Source organism: Chrysemys picta, chromosome 5, assembly GCF_011386835.1.
Source record: "Chrysemys picta bellii isolate R12L10 chromosome 5, ASM1138683v2, whole genome shotgun sequence".
NCBI lineage: Eukaryota > Metazoa > Chordata > Testudines > Emydidae > Chrysemys > Chrysemys picta.
In genome coordinates, this window is record NC_088795.1 from 101010500 (window position 1) to 101025720 (window position 15221).

Sequence of the window (15221 nt, forward strand, 5' to 3'; positions counted from 1 at the left end):
CAGTCAGATTCCCTGGGCCCTGCTGCACAGTGCATCCTTAGGGCTTAACCCCTTCCTGCCTGTGCTGTAGTCGGGCGGGGGGGGGGGGGGGAGGGGGATTCAGGTGGCGGCTGGGTTATGTTAGTGGCCAGCAGCAGCCCCATGTGTTGCCTTGGGAAGACACAGCACCAGGTACCAGGAAAGGTGGGTTCATCCCGGGGACTCAGCCAGGCATGGAGGGCAGAGAGCGCCGGGGAGGGTTGGTCCGTCATCACCCCCACCCCCCCATGTGAGAGGGGTGTACAGGAGTGTGTGTGTGTGTGTGTGTGACCTCTCCCTGTGTGAACCCTAAAGCCTTAAAGATAAGAAGGTAAATAAAAAGAATCCAGCTATGCAGTATTTCTTTTTAATGGAGGTGCAGTCAACTTGATGTTAATTTGAACATTTGTACTGCATAGTTCTGATTGATTGCCATTGAAGTTGTTTGAATATAAGTAATTTTACTAGGTTTCCCATATTCAGCATAGGGAAATATGGTCAACCTACACCCAGCACAATGAGGCCCTGAGCTCAGCTGGGGCCTATAGATGTTAACATAGTACAAATAAAAATAAGTAAGGAAATACTATAAATCTAAAGATAATTGTGGTGTCCTTGCAAGCCCAGCTGAATGGGAACAGCCAGTCCTATCTATACAAGGAGAAAAAATCCCAAATCCCAGCTTCATAAAGTGAGTTTCTTCCTTTTCTTTTGGGAGGCAGAACTGGAAGGGGACTGAACTCCAGGACAGAATGTACCCCAATAAATAAATACTGTGAATTACAAAAAGCCCCAGCATCAGCCTCAGGTACTTCACGGGAATGCCTCAAAAAAGGCCATATATTAAAGCTTCATTGGAGTCAATTACAGTCTTTACTTCCATTAAGAGATATTTAATCCTTACTCTGAGCAAAAGGAACGCATACACAGGACAGAGAAAGGTCTAGCACAGACCTTTGTCCACAGGCATTTGACAAAGCCCCTTTGATGGAAAGGCTGGCCCTTTCCTGGGTTGTATGTGTTACTTTTTCTTGGAATAGCAATTGAGTGCTGTTTACTGGAAGGAAACTGATGGTTTCAATGAAGCTTTCTTGAATAGGCTTTTTCAGGCATTATGGTGCTGTGCCCCAGATACATTCTGTTTTCTGCAAAGCTAGTTCATAGCATGCTCACAGGTATTTTTTCCCTCTCCTTCAATGAGTGGAGGGTAGCAAAAAAAATCTGTATTTGCAGGAAGGTGGCAAGGGAGTGATGGATGGCAGCTTAGCAACAAGCCCATTCCCAACACCTTTTTCTCAACCTTAGGGAAGCCTCTCTGGGAACTTCTCCCTGGAAACTGGGCTCCCTGTGCCAGGTGGGAGGGGATTTGTGTGCCATTGTTTCTTTCTAAACCATGTGGGAGTTTTTTTGGCATCAACTAATGCTGCCCTTGCCAGCATTAGACTGGTTTCCCCTTCCTCGAGCATGCCCCATAGATGGTGTTGTGTCTTTCTGCTATCCCCAACACGGTAGAAGTTATGGAGGGTAACAGTTCACAATCTCACATGGATGGATTGTTTGAACTGAAATAAAAAATGGCCTCTGATGAAATCTTGGTGAGTTACGTTAGAGTTTATTTTAACTGCAGAGGTGACTTGTTAAATTGTCCAAATACTCTTCTGCACATTGGGCTCAATGAGAGGAGTAATATTGCATGCTGTGAGAGTAAGAGATAAAACAAAGAGGAATTGAATTGGCCAGAAAGATCTGTTTTTACTAAACAAAGAATTCTCAGGCTATGATTAACTTTATTTCATGCTGAGGGTAGAACATACAAATCTAGGCTCTTTCATGGAACAGTACATAACAATACCAGCCCTGTAGCAGGGAGAGCATGCCACTGCTGGATTATCTGCAGTAAACCTGCTTCAGAGAAGTTCAGTAACAAATATTTATTGCCACCATTACGAGTGCTGCGAATCACAGACACTCAGATAAGCCTGTACCGGCTTCAGGTGCTCATCTCTGGTGCTGGCCACATGAAACCCAATTTGTTTGTTGCAAATTTAGCACCTGTTCCACATCAGGCTTGAATGATACGGTGAGTGGAGCTAAGTGTCCTGAGATTTACAGAATTAGCGATCTACAGACTCCAAAATCCTCAGATGGCCTTTAAGAGAGACTTAACAGGATTTTTGGGGTAGGAGGGGGGGAATTCCTAGCTCTTTGAAGAGTAAATAGGATCTAAGGGAAAAATGAGTTTCTGTTGGTTTGTTATTTCAAAGGGGACTTAGGTAGATAACAGAGATGACATTTGCATGGCTGCCAGCCTGGAAAAACTTTTGGGTGGGTTGTAAACAACAATCATCTTAAAGCTGGAATGTAAACAGAATGAAAAGTTCCTGGAACATATTTATAAATGCCTAGAGTCTGCATGAGGGTGAAGTTACATCCCTGGTTTGCTACTGCTGGTCTTTTTGCTTCCTGCAAAGGAGACATGACGTGGACCCCCTCCCCCCCCAAATATGTCTTAAACTTGTTGCTCAAGCCAGAAAAGAACTGAAAAGAACTATGCTTGGCAGGCTTGAAGGAGAAAGCACCATAACTTGGCAACTGCCCTTCTCCCACGCCCATGGTGGCTAGAATGTTTGACAAATGGCTGTGCAGAGAGTATATTCTCTGGGCAGTGTGCCTGGGAAAAAAACGAATAGAGGGGATGGGCTGGAAGAAGTAGGCAAAAAGGGCCTCTACATACAATGGGAAGATGTTTGGTGAAGATGAGCTGCCCTCTGACTTTAAACAACAATCAGACTCAGCCTAGCTTAGTAAAACCCAAGCCCAGGCTCTCCCCACACACCTGGCCAACCATCCTCTTTATCAGGGGTGGGCAAACTTTTTGGCCCGAGGGCCACATCAGGGTTACGCAACTGTATGGAGGGCTGGGAAGGGAAGGTTGTGCTGCCCCAAACAGCTTGGCCCCCACTCCCATCCTCCCCCTCCCACTTCCCGCCCCCCTCAGAACCCCCAACCCATCCAACCCCCCCTGCTCCTGTCCCCTGACCGCCCCCACCTGGGACTCCCACCCCCTAGCCAACTACCCTCTGCTCCTTGTCCCCTGACCAACACCTCCCGGGACCCCCGACCCCTAACTGCCTCCGGGATCCCACCCCCTTATCCAACCCCCCCACTCCCTCTCCCCTGACTCCCACTCCCAACTCTCCCTGTTCCCCATTCACCTGACCGCCCCCTGAGAACCTCTGCCCCATCCAACCGCTCCCTGACTGCCCCCCCAGGATCCCCCACTCCCTTACCCAACGCCTCCCTCTCCCCGACCCCTTACCAGCAGCAGGAGCTCGCAGCCGCGACACCTGGCCAGAGCCAGCTGCACTCCCCGTGCTGCCCAGCGGGAGCAGCGGGCCAAAGTGCGGCCCGTGTGGTGGCATGGCTGCAGGGGAGGGGCTGGGGACTAGGCTCCCCGGCCGGAAGCTCAGGGGCCGGGCAGGACGGTCCTGCAGGCCGGATGTGGCCTGCGGGCCATAGTTTGCCCACGTCTGCTCTTTATAGACACTAGAAATCGGAATGAAAAGTGTCTATTTTAACATAAATATTTTTTATTATCCTTGCTGGTGTTTTGTAGGTTTACAAAGAAGAAATCTGATTAAGTAACGCAAAACTTGTTACAGCTTGTGTTGGGATTTGGGCATAAACAGTGTTAGAGTTGGGGATATTATTTCCTGTTTGGATTCTTCAGGAAGATTCCTTCCTCGACTGAAATATTAGGCTTGGAATGGATGGAGAGGAGGAGTACAGTTTATTGTTTGAGTAGAGTGGCAGTGTTCCTAGGTACTTAGAGACAGATTCTGTGGAGGGTTAATTGCCCTCAATTCATACTAAAGCTAATATTCATCACATTGGAGTTCTAGGACATTAGAGTTTGACCCTATGCCTATTTTAATCAATAAAAAGACTTCAGTGGAAGTTGGAGCAATCCTTAATGCGGAAGGATCAAATAATCAAAATGAAAACACAGAACATTCTTAATTGACATAATGCTTGTAGATCTTTTCTTGTTGTTGTTGTTTTAGCCTTTCTAGTAATTTTGTGCTCGTGTTTTTATGTGGCCAGGTAGGGGAGCGGCAGCTAGCCAACAGTAAGATCCTGCAGGAAAAGACTTGGCATTTGGACATATTAGGTAGGCACTCAAAAAACCCAACTCCATTTCCTTATATTTTGTCTTTTAAAAAAACAAACACACTAATAGATGTGAGGAATAAAATTATGTAGAATCTGAGATAGTGTGTATCCTATTGTGTTATAGTATACTGTGTATGCTTATGGGAAGATGCCTTCATGTGCCATTATTTTACCCCCATTCCAGTACTGTATTTGACCCACTCTTTTTTTTTTTTTTTTTTACATCATTTGAATGACTGTGTAAAGCATAGGGTAATTTAATCTGCATCATTTTATAGAGTCTGTGAACTTTCCTGATTGATTTTTTTTAAGCAATTTCCCTTAAAGACATTGTGGGGTGAGAAGATGGTTAAGAGAATGATAGGTCACAATGACTTGGAGAATAAGAATAAAGGGTCTTTATGTTGCAATTAGAGTAATTATTTCTCAAGCACATGGCAAATCAATAGTGTTGATCATAGTATTGATAGCCATCCACATGTGGCTCAAGTATTGTAATTGTGAGATGGCAGTGAAATACAGTTGCATTTCAATTGTGCTATTGAATTGTAATGTGCTTGATTTCTTATCTTAATTATATTTACAGTTTTTTTTAGTCTCAAACTGGAACAATGCTTACAAGTTATAGAAGAACATTTGTTCCTTGAAGAGACTTAATGTTTGGAATCGAGCCAACCAACTAATCCATTTCTTTTCCAGAGAATAGGCTCTATTCACCAAAGTTATCAACCAGAATTTCAAAGTTAAGTATGACATGTGGGACTGTTTTTATAGCGAAGTAGCTCATGATGCTATACACTAGTAACTATTGTGTTGGCATTTCTAGTAGAAACCCTCCTTTCAAAGGTTTATATCTTGGCTGTAAAAATGTGCTTCAGGTGGCTCTTTGGCGTGGCAGATCCCCCCTGCTTAAGAGCAAGGACAGTTTATTGGCAACATCTATGTATTTTTTCATGATAAGAAATTGAGCTGGAATTGAAAAGTGTGTGTATTGAGACAGTGTGGCCTAGTGGACAGAGTGCAGGACTGGGATTCAGGAAGTCTGTGTTCTAGTTCTGGCTGTGCTACTGGTCTGATGGATGAACTTGGGTAAGTCACTTCATCTTGGAGGTTTTTAAGGCCCGGCTTGACAAAGCCCTGGCTGGGATGATTTAGCTGGGAATTGGTCCTGCTTTGAGCAGGGGGTTGGACTAGATGACCTCTTGAGGTCCCTTCCAACTCTGATATTCTATGATTCTATGATTCTATCTCACTGTACCTTGGTTTCTCCATCTGTAAAATGGGGATAATGATACCTCCCTTGTAAAGTGCTTTGAGATCACTGATGAAAAGTGCTAGATATTAAATTTGCATCTGTCTAACTTAATTGATTTAATGATGCCAGTGTAAATCCCCAAAGCATGATTCAACCAGTGGACCAAAGTCGGTGACGAATCCTGGTCATGTACCACTTGAGGAATGTTGCACATAAACTCTGCTTTACATCTTCTTCGTGTATGCTGGTATGATTTAATTCAATAAATTACCAAAATAGCATTACCTTATTAAAAGACTTTATCCTGCAGTCCTTGCACTATCCATTGACTTCAATGGGAAGTTTGCTTACTCCCCTCATTGAGGGTATATGCCCACTTTTTATTAACAAGGTTCACAATCTACAGGTCTTGATAGATTCCTGCCACTATTTCCGGGTAGCAGGAGTAGACAAGAGACTTTTCCTCCAACCCTCCATGTGCCTGGTTGATCTGGATTTTATCACACTAATGTATGAGTATTCTCCAGGCAGGATTACTACAGTGGGTTCTACTTGGGGCTACATGTGAAGACTACACAAAACGAATGCAGAACATGGCTGACAACTTACTTAGCAGAATTTCCTGGATGGGCCCTGATCTGAAGCCTACTGAAATCAGAGAAAAGAACAGGAGTACTTAGACTGGAACATACATTCTATGCATCTGATGAAGTGGCTGTAGCCCATGAAAGTTTATGCTCAAATAAATGTGTTAGTGTGGTGCCACAAGTACTCCTGTTCTTTTTGCGGATACAGACTAACACGGCTGCTACTCTGATACCTGAAATCAGAGAGTCTTTCCGCTGACCTCAGTGGTATTTGGATCAGGCCCTAACAGTGTATTACACCTTTACTCCCATAAACTTCTAGAGGTGGTTGGAAATTTTCCTCAGAAAATTTCAACTTTGCATTGAAAAGCCAAAACCATGAAAACTAGTTATTTTTTTGGTTTGTTTTTCAGCCAAAAACTTTCAGGTTTTGGATGAAAAATTTAATATTTTCTAGGAAAGTAAGCATTTTCTTTTGTTTAGTTGAAAACCCAAATTCTGATGCAAAATTTTCAACCGGCCCTGAAGGGTTCCACTTTGTTTCTGGGTACAATTCTAAGTATTAATATAGAACTACAAAGTCCTACTTGGTTTGGAACTTGGCTTTCTTAGAGACCGTTGCACTGTTCATGCTCCATCTCACAAACACTGTTGAAACTGACTTGAGAGGTGGGCTGCATATACATGGAGGTTTAAGTTTTCCAAACTCCAAAGCAGCATCACCGCTACTTAGCCTAGAACTATGCAGTGTAGATTTCAGTGCTCCAAAGTACGTAAGTTAGTGCAACACAAGACAGTGACTCTTACAGTAAAGCTGCTGTCAAAGCTTCTATTGTACACTTTGTCCTGTGCTTAGAAATCATCTTATTCAAGAAAATTATACCATACACCAAAGAACTGATTGGTTTCTGACTAAATGGAGGTTGTTTGTTTTCTAACTTTTACATCAATAAATAAGGTTCAGTTAACAGTAATCTAATTAGCTGGGTCTGGGTTTCATTTTGCACAATACATTTCAAGTTAGAGGAAAGTGATCCCTCACTGCTATGCAGCTGTAAATGCAACACCTAGGTATGTATACAGGTGGACAGCAAAAGCAGAGAATGTTAATTTAGGCTAAATTGAAAAAACTGGGAGCCTAAATGTTTTACTTTTATTTGTTGATTATAATTTATTTAATAATTAATAATAGGTTCTAAATCATCAAAGACCTGAGATAAGTGGCCTGATTTTCAAAATCAAAATAAAAAACTGTTGAAGTCAGTGGGAGTTTTGTCATTGTCTTTAACGGGAGTGGGATCAGACTCAAAGGCATTTTGTGAAACAATTGTGTTTTGGTTGACGATTCTGTGCTTTAGAGAATCAGTAAGCAGCTTGTGCTCTATATAGAAGTAATCTATAAGGGCTACGGCACTTTTATTTAAGCACATTGCTAAACTGCTGGCATTGCACCTGCTATTTAACATTTTGAACTAGACGAATGCTCTAGCAAACTGATTATATTCATCCAAGCAGAAAATGTTTCCAAATGTTTTCAATTAAACAAGATTTTAAGAATGGAAATTGTACACGTACGTGACAGTAGCTCCTTGTGCCTCTGGAGGCCCTGTTTGGGGTTGGTAGTTTTAGCTCGTACCATATTTTGCTCTTTGAGCATCTTTGCCTGTGAATCTGTTGCTGGCATTTCAATGTGTACCTTAACCACACAGACGTAACCTATTCACTATTAGACTGCTAGTGTTTAGTAGAGACGAACACGTATTCCGACAACTGAAGCGATGGGCTGACATCAATCCATGCGACATCTGCTAAATTCACATGGGGGAAGATAATACAAAAACAAATACGCAAAGAATAGAGCTACACAGCAGGTAAATATTGTTTTTTCCATGCCCCACCCAAAGCAGGCAAACCAAAAATAGAGGCATAAAGGACAACGAAAAAGCCTTCTTCAGTTTTAAAGACACAGTAACCTCATTTTCCATTGAGTTATAAAGGTGCAGTGCATTCAGTTTACTTCTAGAGTCTGAAATCCACAGGGCTGTATGCTGATCTCACAAGAGTATATCACGGGAGTAACTCCTTTGAAATCAATGCCGTTAGAATTGTGCAAGTGAGATCACAATCAGGCTCAGGAGTTAAGAGCCGATAACATTTTACAGAATATGCTGAAAGAAACTGCATTAAGTAACTGGCAATGTTGAGTTGCTAAGAAGCATAAAAAGTGCAGTAGGCAACAGAGCTGTGGACTTTGGACCCTTTCATCGCACCATCTGTTGCACTGAATGCAAGGCCCTTGCTAGGAAACTGCACTGCAGTTAGTCTGCCCCCAGCTTTTCCATGTGCAGGCAGCACTGCTCTGGTGAGTACAGCTGCTAGAAGGGCATGGGCAGCCCAAAACTGGGAGCAGGAAATCGACAGAGCTCAGGCATTAACAAGTGCACCAAGTAAGGCAGCCCCAAAAGAACTGCTGACAAACCAATGCTGCAAAATGGCTCATAGGGGGGATGAAGGGTCAGCCATAGAAGAGCAGCAAATACCATAGTATTGTCCGGGGAGGGGGAGACCAGCTGCCAGAGGGGTCAGGTATCAACAGCCTAAAGGTGCATGGAGATTGTGGGAATGTGACTCCACACATGCCAGTCAGACTTAGTACACTCCTCTGTTTACATGGCTGGTGTGGCCACTTCAGAGCAAGCACGAGGGATCCCACAAGTGAGCACACTGCTGCTGATCTTACCTGCCAATCTGCCAGGAGCAAGGTGTCTTGGCATCCAGATGCCACACCTCGGAAATAGCACCTATCCCCACGAGTGTGATATAGCTAGGGCCCTACCAAATTCTTGATCGTGGAAAAACCCGTCACGGACTGTGAAATCTGGTCTTTTGTATGCTTTTATCCTATCCTATTTCAGATTTCACAGGGGAGACCAGCATTTCTCAAATTGGGGGTCCTGATCCAAAAGGGAGTTGCAGGGGGTTGCAAGGTTAGTTTACAGGGGTCGCAATATTGCCTCCCTTACTTCTGCACTGCCTTCAGAGCTGGGCAGCAGGGAAACATTATCTGTTGGCCAGGCTCTGAAGGCAGCACCCTGCCAGCAGCAGTGCAGAAGTAAATTAGGCAAAATACCATACCACCCTTATTTCTGTGCTGCTGCCTTCAGAGCTGGGCAGCCAGAGAGTGGTAGCTGCTGACTGAGGGCCCAGCTCTGCAGGCAGCAGCACAGAAGTAAGGGTGACCATACCATACCAGGTATCAGAGGGGTAGCTGTGTTAGTCTGGGTCTGTAAAAAGCAACAGAGGGTCCTGTGGCACCTTTAAGACTAACAGAAGTATTGGGAGCATAAGCTTTCGTGGGTAAGAACCTCACTTCTTCACTTGCATCTGAAGAAGTGAGGTTCTTACCCACGAAAGCTTATGCTCCCAATACTTCTGTTAGTCTTAAAGGTGCCACAGGACCCTCTAATACCACACCAGGCCATCCTTACTTCTGTGCTGCTGCTGGCAGTGGCTTTGCCTTCAGAGCTGGGCTCCCGGCCAGCAGCTGCCACTCTCCAGCTGCCCAGCTCAGAAGGCAGCGCCACAGCCAGCAGCAGCGCAGAAATAAGGGTAGCAATATCTCAATCTCCTCTACAATAAACTTCTGGACCCGCCCCTCGCCCCCAACTCCTTTTGGGTCAGGACCCCTACAATTACAACACCATGACATTTCAGATTTAAATAGCTGAAATCATGAAATTTACTATTTTAAAATCCTATGACTGTGAATTTGGCCAAAATGGACTGTGATTTTGATAGGACCCTAGGTATAGCAGTGGTGGAGGGATGGGGAGAAGTGGTAGCCAGGGGAGATGCACAGAGGTTCCATAGCTATGGTGGAGCTGAGTCACAGGGGCAAGCATGTGCTGCTGCAATGCAGTGATCTCTGCTCTAGCTCTGTTTCTCCTTTCAGCTGGTTGTTGGGTGGCGTTTGTGATGGCACTAGGACAGTCCACAAGGCTGTATGGAGTCTGGCTGTACACCGCACATTCCCCCCTTGCTGTTAAAGGGTCTGATCCTGCTCCCACTGAAGTCAATGGCAAAACTCCTGTTGGCTTCAGTGGGGTAGGATAAAATCTTAACTGCTTCTCAGGGTGAGGAGGGGGTGACTGAAAAAAGACCAAGAACTCTCTACTTTGCCTTCGTCTTTGAGCTTGATTCTCCACTGCAGAAGTTGAGGAACAAGCATAGAGGTCAATTGGAGTGGTCTGCTACAGCAAGGAATCAGCCTTATTTGCATACAACATATCTAATTTGGCCCACTATTTACCTTAATAAAAATACACATCTCTCTTAAACGAATGGGGAGGATTCCAGAGTGGCCATACAGTGACACTGAATAATGTGAGACATGAGAAGCCTCCCACCTTTTTTTTACCCCCAGAACCACAAAATAATTTTACATGTAAGTTTACAACAGAACACAAGACTATAACATTTTATAACCAGGACAAAAAGCACCTGCACTTCCACAGCAATTATTTATGGCAAATATGAGGGGTAGGGAATTAAATAAATTGCTGGAGAAAAAGTGAAGGAGACAAAGGTCAGCCATTAAGAGAAACTTCTGCTTTTTTGTTTGTCTGCTTTCTATTGTTACTGCTTACGCATTTAATTCATACTCTCCCAAACAATGTGATCAATTCATAACAAAATATCAGTTCTTCCACATGTCCAAATGAAAGCATGCTGGATTCAATCCCCAGAAATATTGCTAGTATTTGTGGCAACATCACTGGCACCTCTATGACCTGAAATCATCCTTTTCAACCATTCCTCCAAATCTGTCTTGATGCCCACTTGAACATCAGCCTTTCAGCAAGGAAAAACGCTCTATGCTTCAATCCTATCTCCTCTAACTTCTCAGTGCTTGCTTTCTCTAGCACAACAATATCACCCATTCTCTGTCCACTGGCATTGTTGCCTGCAGCCATACTTTTGGGCTGTGTTCTTCAGAGTTCCCCTGAGCTAAGTAAGCATTATTAAGCCAGGCCAGTGTTTAGATGGGAGAAAATCCATGTGCTGCTGGATTGGGTGCTGTTAATTCAGGAAGTGAGACTCTGCCTGTCAGGATGGAACCAGTACTCCTGCATGGTGTTATATAGCACGGTGCTGCTGGAGGACTTCCTTTTTTAGATGAAAAGTTAGACTGCAATTCTGACTGTTTTAACTAAAAATCCAACGGCACTTCTATAGCACTGTGACAGAACGAACAAACAACATTACCTCATGCAGCGTTGTCTCCCCACAAAGGGGGAAGGAGAGCCGAAGTCTTTGGCCTTGTCTACACTGCCACTTTATAGTGCTGCAACTTTCTTGCTCAGGGGTCTGAAACCTCCTCCCCTCCTCCCCCCCCCGAGTGCTGCAAGTTTCAGCCCTATAATGTGGCAGTGTAGACAGTGCACCAGCGCTGGTAGCTTACGCCCCTCGCGGAGGTGGGTTTTTTATAGTGCTGGAAGAGCTCTCTCACAGTGCTGGTGCCACGACTACACAGCTGCCATGACAGCACTTTAATGTTGCTAGTGAAGACATACCACCTGTCTACTTCACTGAGGACTTTACTATTGCTCTCAGAGATTCTGGTGATGAATGGCAGTATACAACCCTCAGGTAGACAGATGAGATATAGGAGTTGAGGTGTTATCTCTGGTATTCTAGCTAAATTGTGAGCTGGGTGTTTTATAATATGACTACCTAACATTCCTCCCATAGTTTGTTGTCTGCATTGCAATGAGTTTTATTTGTATCACAGTAGCACCTCAAGACTGGAACCAAAACAGGGACACTGTACTATGCACGCTACTGAGAGACCACCCCTCCTCTGAAGAGCTTACATTGAAATAGGCCAGGGGGTGAGAGGGAAATGGGCAGTGACTTGCCCATAGTCCCACAGCAGGGCAGCGGCAGAGCCAGGAACAGACCCAAGTGCTCTCTAGACTCTTTTTGGCCTTTTGTTTTATGTTCTCCAGGGCCATTCCCTGCACTGCTCAAATCCCACACTTCTCCCTGTCCCTCAGTCTTTGCCTCTCCTTACTGGAGAGTACGGGCTGTACCCTACAAGTTACTGAGCACTCTGGCCCCAACCCAGCTTAGCACATGCTTACTTTTTAAGCTTCTGCGTAGTTCATTTTAAATCAATGGGACTACTGACATTTCCCCCAAGCTCAAAGTGAGACTTGTGAAATGTAAATCCAGTGCAAACACACTGAGTGAAGGATAGATTGAGATCATCCACTTAACACAGCTCTGTTCCTAACCCTCAGATGATAAAGCAATTAAATCTTGCTTCTTGAGCCACCTAGCTTCGCCAAGCACAAACCTTTCTCCTTGAAAGGTGACCATTAGACCCTTCTTTATCCCTAGGCTGTGTATGTGTGTGTGTATATGGATACATTGTAATTGGTTGTAAAATATTTTGTGATATTTGTAACAGCAACACTATTCCCAGATAACAGTATTACTAGTGGAATAGAAAACAGCCAGAAGAGGTGATGCTGTAATTGTACAAGGTTTGTTTTCTGCCTTTTGGACCCTCCACTAAAAATTGGCCCCAGATTCTTAATTTCCAAGAATTCCTCATTGCCTGTGTACCAGAAGGAATATTTGATTTGTATGAATCTACCACACCTGTCCCATAAGGCACTGCTGCATTTGACTCTGTGCTTACGTGAAATGACAAAGCAAGAAGTTAAATTGGAATGTGTCATAAATGGCATAGCAGAAATTCTAATTACTGTAGGTATTGTTAGGTTACTGCTATAAAGCACAGCTGAGCTGCTAAAGAAGAAGTCAGTTGCATCTATATCACTTGCACTGGTTTCTTAGGAAAGTACTGTGGTTTTTCTCTCATTCAAAAATCATGCTTCTTTCATTCTAGATCTGTAAGCATGATGACAATTGAAGTCATATTTCACAACCAATGCAAATATTTAATACGATGTCTCTGAAGCTCACTGGCTAAGAACATTGTACATAATGAAACATGTAGCTGATTTAATGACTAAGCTGCTAAATAGGGTGTTCCATGACCCGGCCAACGTGTACAAACATTACTTAAAACAGAAGGGTCATAATAGATGTTGTCACTTAAAAGACGCAGTGCCCCTTTTCCATTGGAATCTCTACAATGGGATGATTGGAGCTCCTGGTGTGTTTTCTTTCTAGGTCTAAGTACAGTTATGCAAATATACCCCTTATGTTAATCTGAAGAACATGCTGTATTGATCTTGTGAATGATTTGGGCCAAATTTTATTCTTAATTATATTTGTGTAAATTTACAGTAACCCTTCTGAAATCAGTGGTATTACTCCAGATTGACACCTGTGTAGTTATGAGCAGAAAATGACCTAAGGTAATTTTTATGGTTAAGACTGTAAGCTCTTTGGAGTGGGAACAGTCTTTTTGTTAAGCATCAGCGGGTAGCCATGTTAGTCTGTATCTACAAAAACAACAAGGAGTCTGGTGGCACCTTAAAGACTAACAGATTTATTTGAGCATAAGATTTTGTGGGTAAAAACCTCACTTCTTCAGATGCAAGTCTTTTTGTTCTGTGTTTGGACAGCACCTAGCACAACGAGATCCTGGTCCATGACTAGGGCTCCTAGGTGTGACTGTAATACAAACTATAATAATATATTAGGCAGTGCAGCAAAGTTAGTGACAGAAACCAATGCTTCAGGTGCTCCGTGAGGCACACAGCTGAAGGTGTCCTGCTTCTAATGGGTCTAGGGTGACCAGACAGCAAGTGTGAAAAATCGGGACGGGGGTGGGGGGTAATAGGAGCCTATATAAGAAAAAGACCCAAAAATTGGGACTGTCCCTATAAAATCGGGACATCTGGTCACCCTAAATGGGTCAGATATTCAACTAGTTGAACCAGGACAAGGGAGTCAGGTTTACTGAAGTCAAAGGAGCTGTGCCTATTTACACCAGCTGGAGATCTGGACCAGTAAGTGCAAATACCTCTTAATGACATCATGGTTATGCTAATACTCCTAATTTCCAGAAGGAGGTTTGAATAAAACACATACACAGTTGGTTGAAGCTAGTCAGGATTTCATTGACTACCTGCAGGCCAGCCCCGAACTAAAACAAAACAAATAGACTTTGGTAGGGTCAGTTAAACATAAAATTTTCTTCTTTACAAACACTAATCTCTGAAAGGTCGTTGGACAGGATAGAATATTTATATGACAGCATCAAATCCTGTCATGAACTTTGTCCTGGTCTCAGCTGTCACTATTGAGATTAATTTTACTAAGTAAGATGGGTACTTGAAAATGCTAAAAATCCGTTCCCTTTGCTTATCACTATTTAATTGTTATGTATTTCATTTAACCAATTTTAAAGCAGTAGGACCTCTGTGGGAACCTGAAGTCTAATCCTGAAGTCAATGGGAGTTTTTCCTGGGTAAGGACAGCAAGATCATGCTTATGGTGGTTTTCAGAGGCCCCATCCTGCAAATCCTGCTGCCCTTCTCTGAAGGGTAATATCCACTCAGAACACTGATAGGCCCCACAGCCTCAATAGACCTGGCTGAATCCTGTTCTTGGATCTGCCACGGGATCACTATGTGGCCTTATACCCATCACTTCTGGACAGAATTTCATAAGTGGACACCATCTTGGCTGATTATAGGTTTTTGGATGTCCAACTAAGACATCTTGAGCCTGACTTCACCTGAGCCCTTCTGAAAATCCGGCTCAAGATGTCTCAAATTGGGCACCTACAAAAAGTGAACTGAAAATCAATGTCCCCCTTGAAAATGTAGCTGATAACCTCCCTGTGTACTCAGTTTGCCCATTTGTTAATGTGGGTGACAATAGCTTCCTTTGTAGAGCACTTTGAAAGCTTGGCCACAGAATGCAACATAGTCCTAAGTAGTATTATTCCCCTCTGCTTTTAATACCTGCTGATAGTAGATGGGACAAGAGAATACTTTACACAGAAAGATGACAAAAATACCTTCCTTGCACCCACCACCTCTCCAACAGAACTACTGTAGTTTGAGTAAATCAATAAACACTAATTTGTTTGAAGCAACAAGAATCTCCAAGGGGGACAATATTATGGAAAATAGAGCTAGCATTGTCAAATAGGACTGAGTACTGCATTCCTGCGGAGGGAACGTAATGGTGAGTGGATAGTG

At 43.5% G+C, this 15221-nt stretch overlaps 1 protein-coding gene and 1 long non-coding RNA gene across 4 annotated transcripts in view; one reads left to right on the forward strand and one right to left on the reverse strand.

Moving 5' to 3' along the window:
* Nucleotides 1-15221, forward strand: part of LOC135983741 (uncharacterized) — a 164392-nt gene that overhangs the window by 64103 nt on the left and 85068 nt on the right. The window lies entirely within an intron of this gene.
* The window catches only part of C5H4orf19 (chromosome 5 C4orf19 homolog), a 69337-nt gene that overhangs the window by 52362 nt on the left and 1754 nt on the right, over nt 1-15221 (reverse strand). The window lies entirely within an intron of this gene.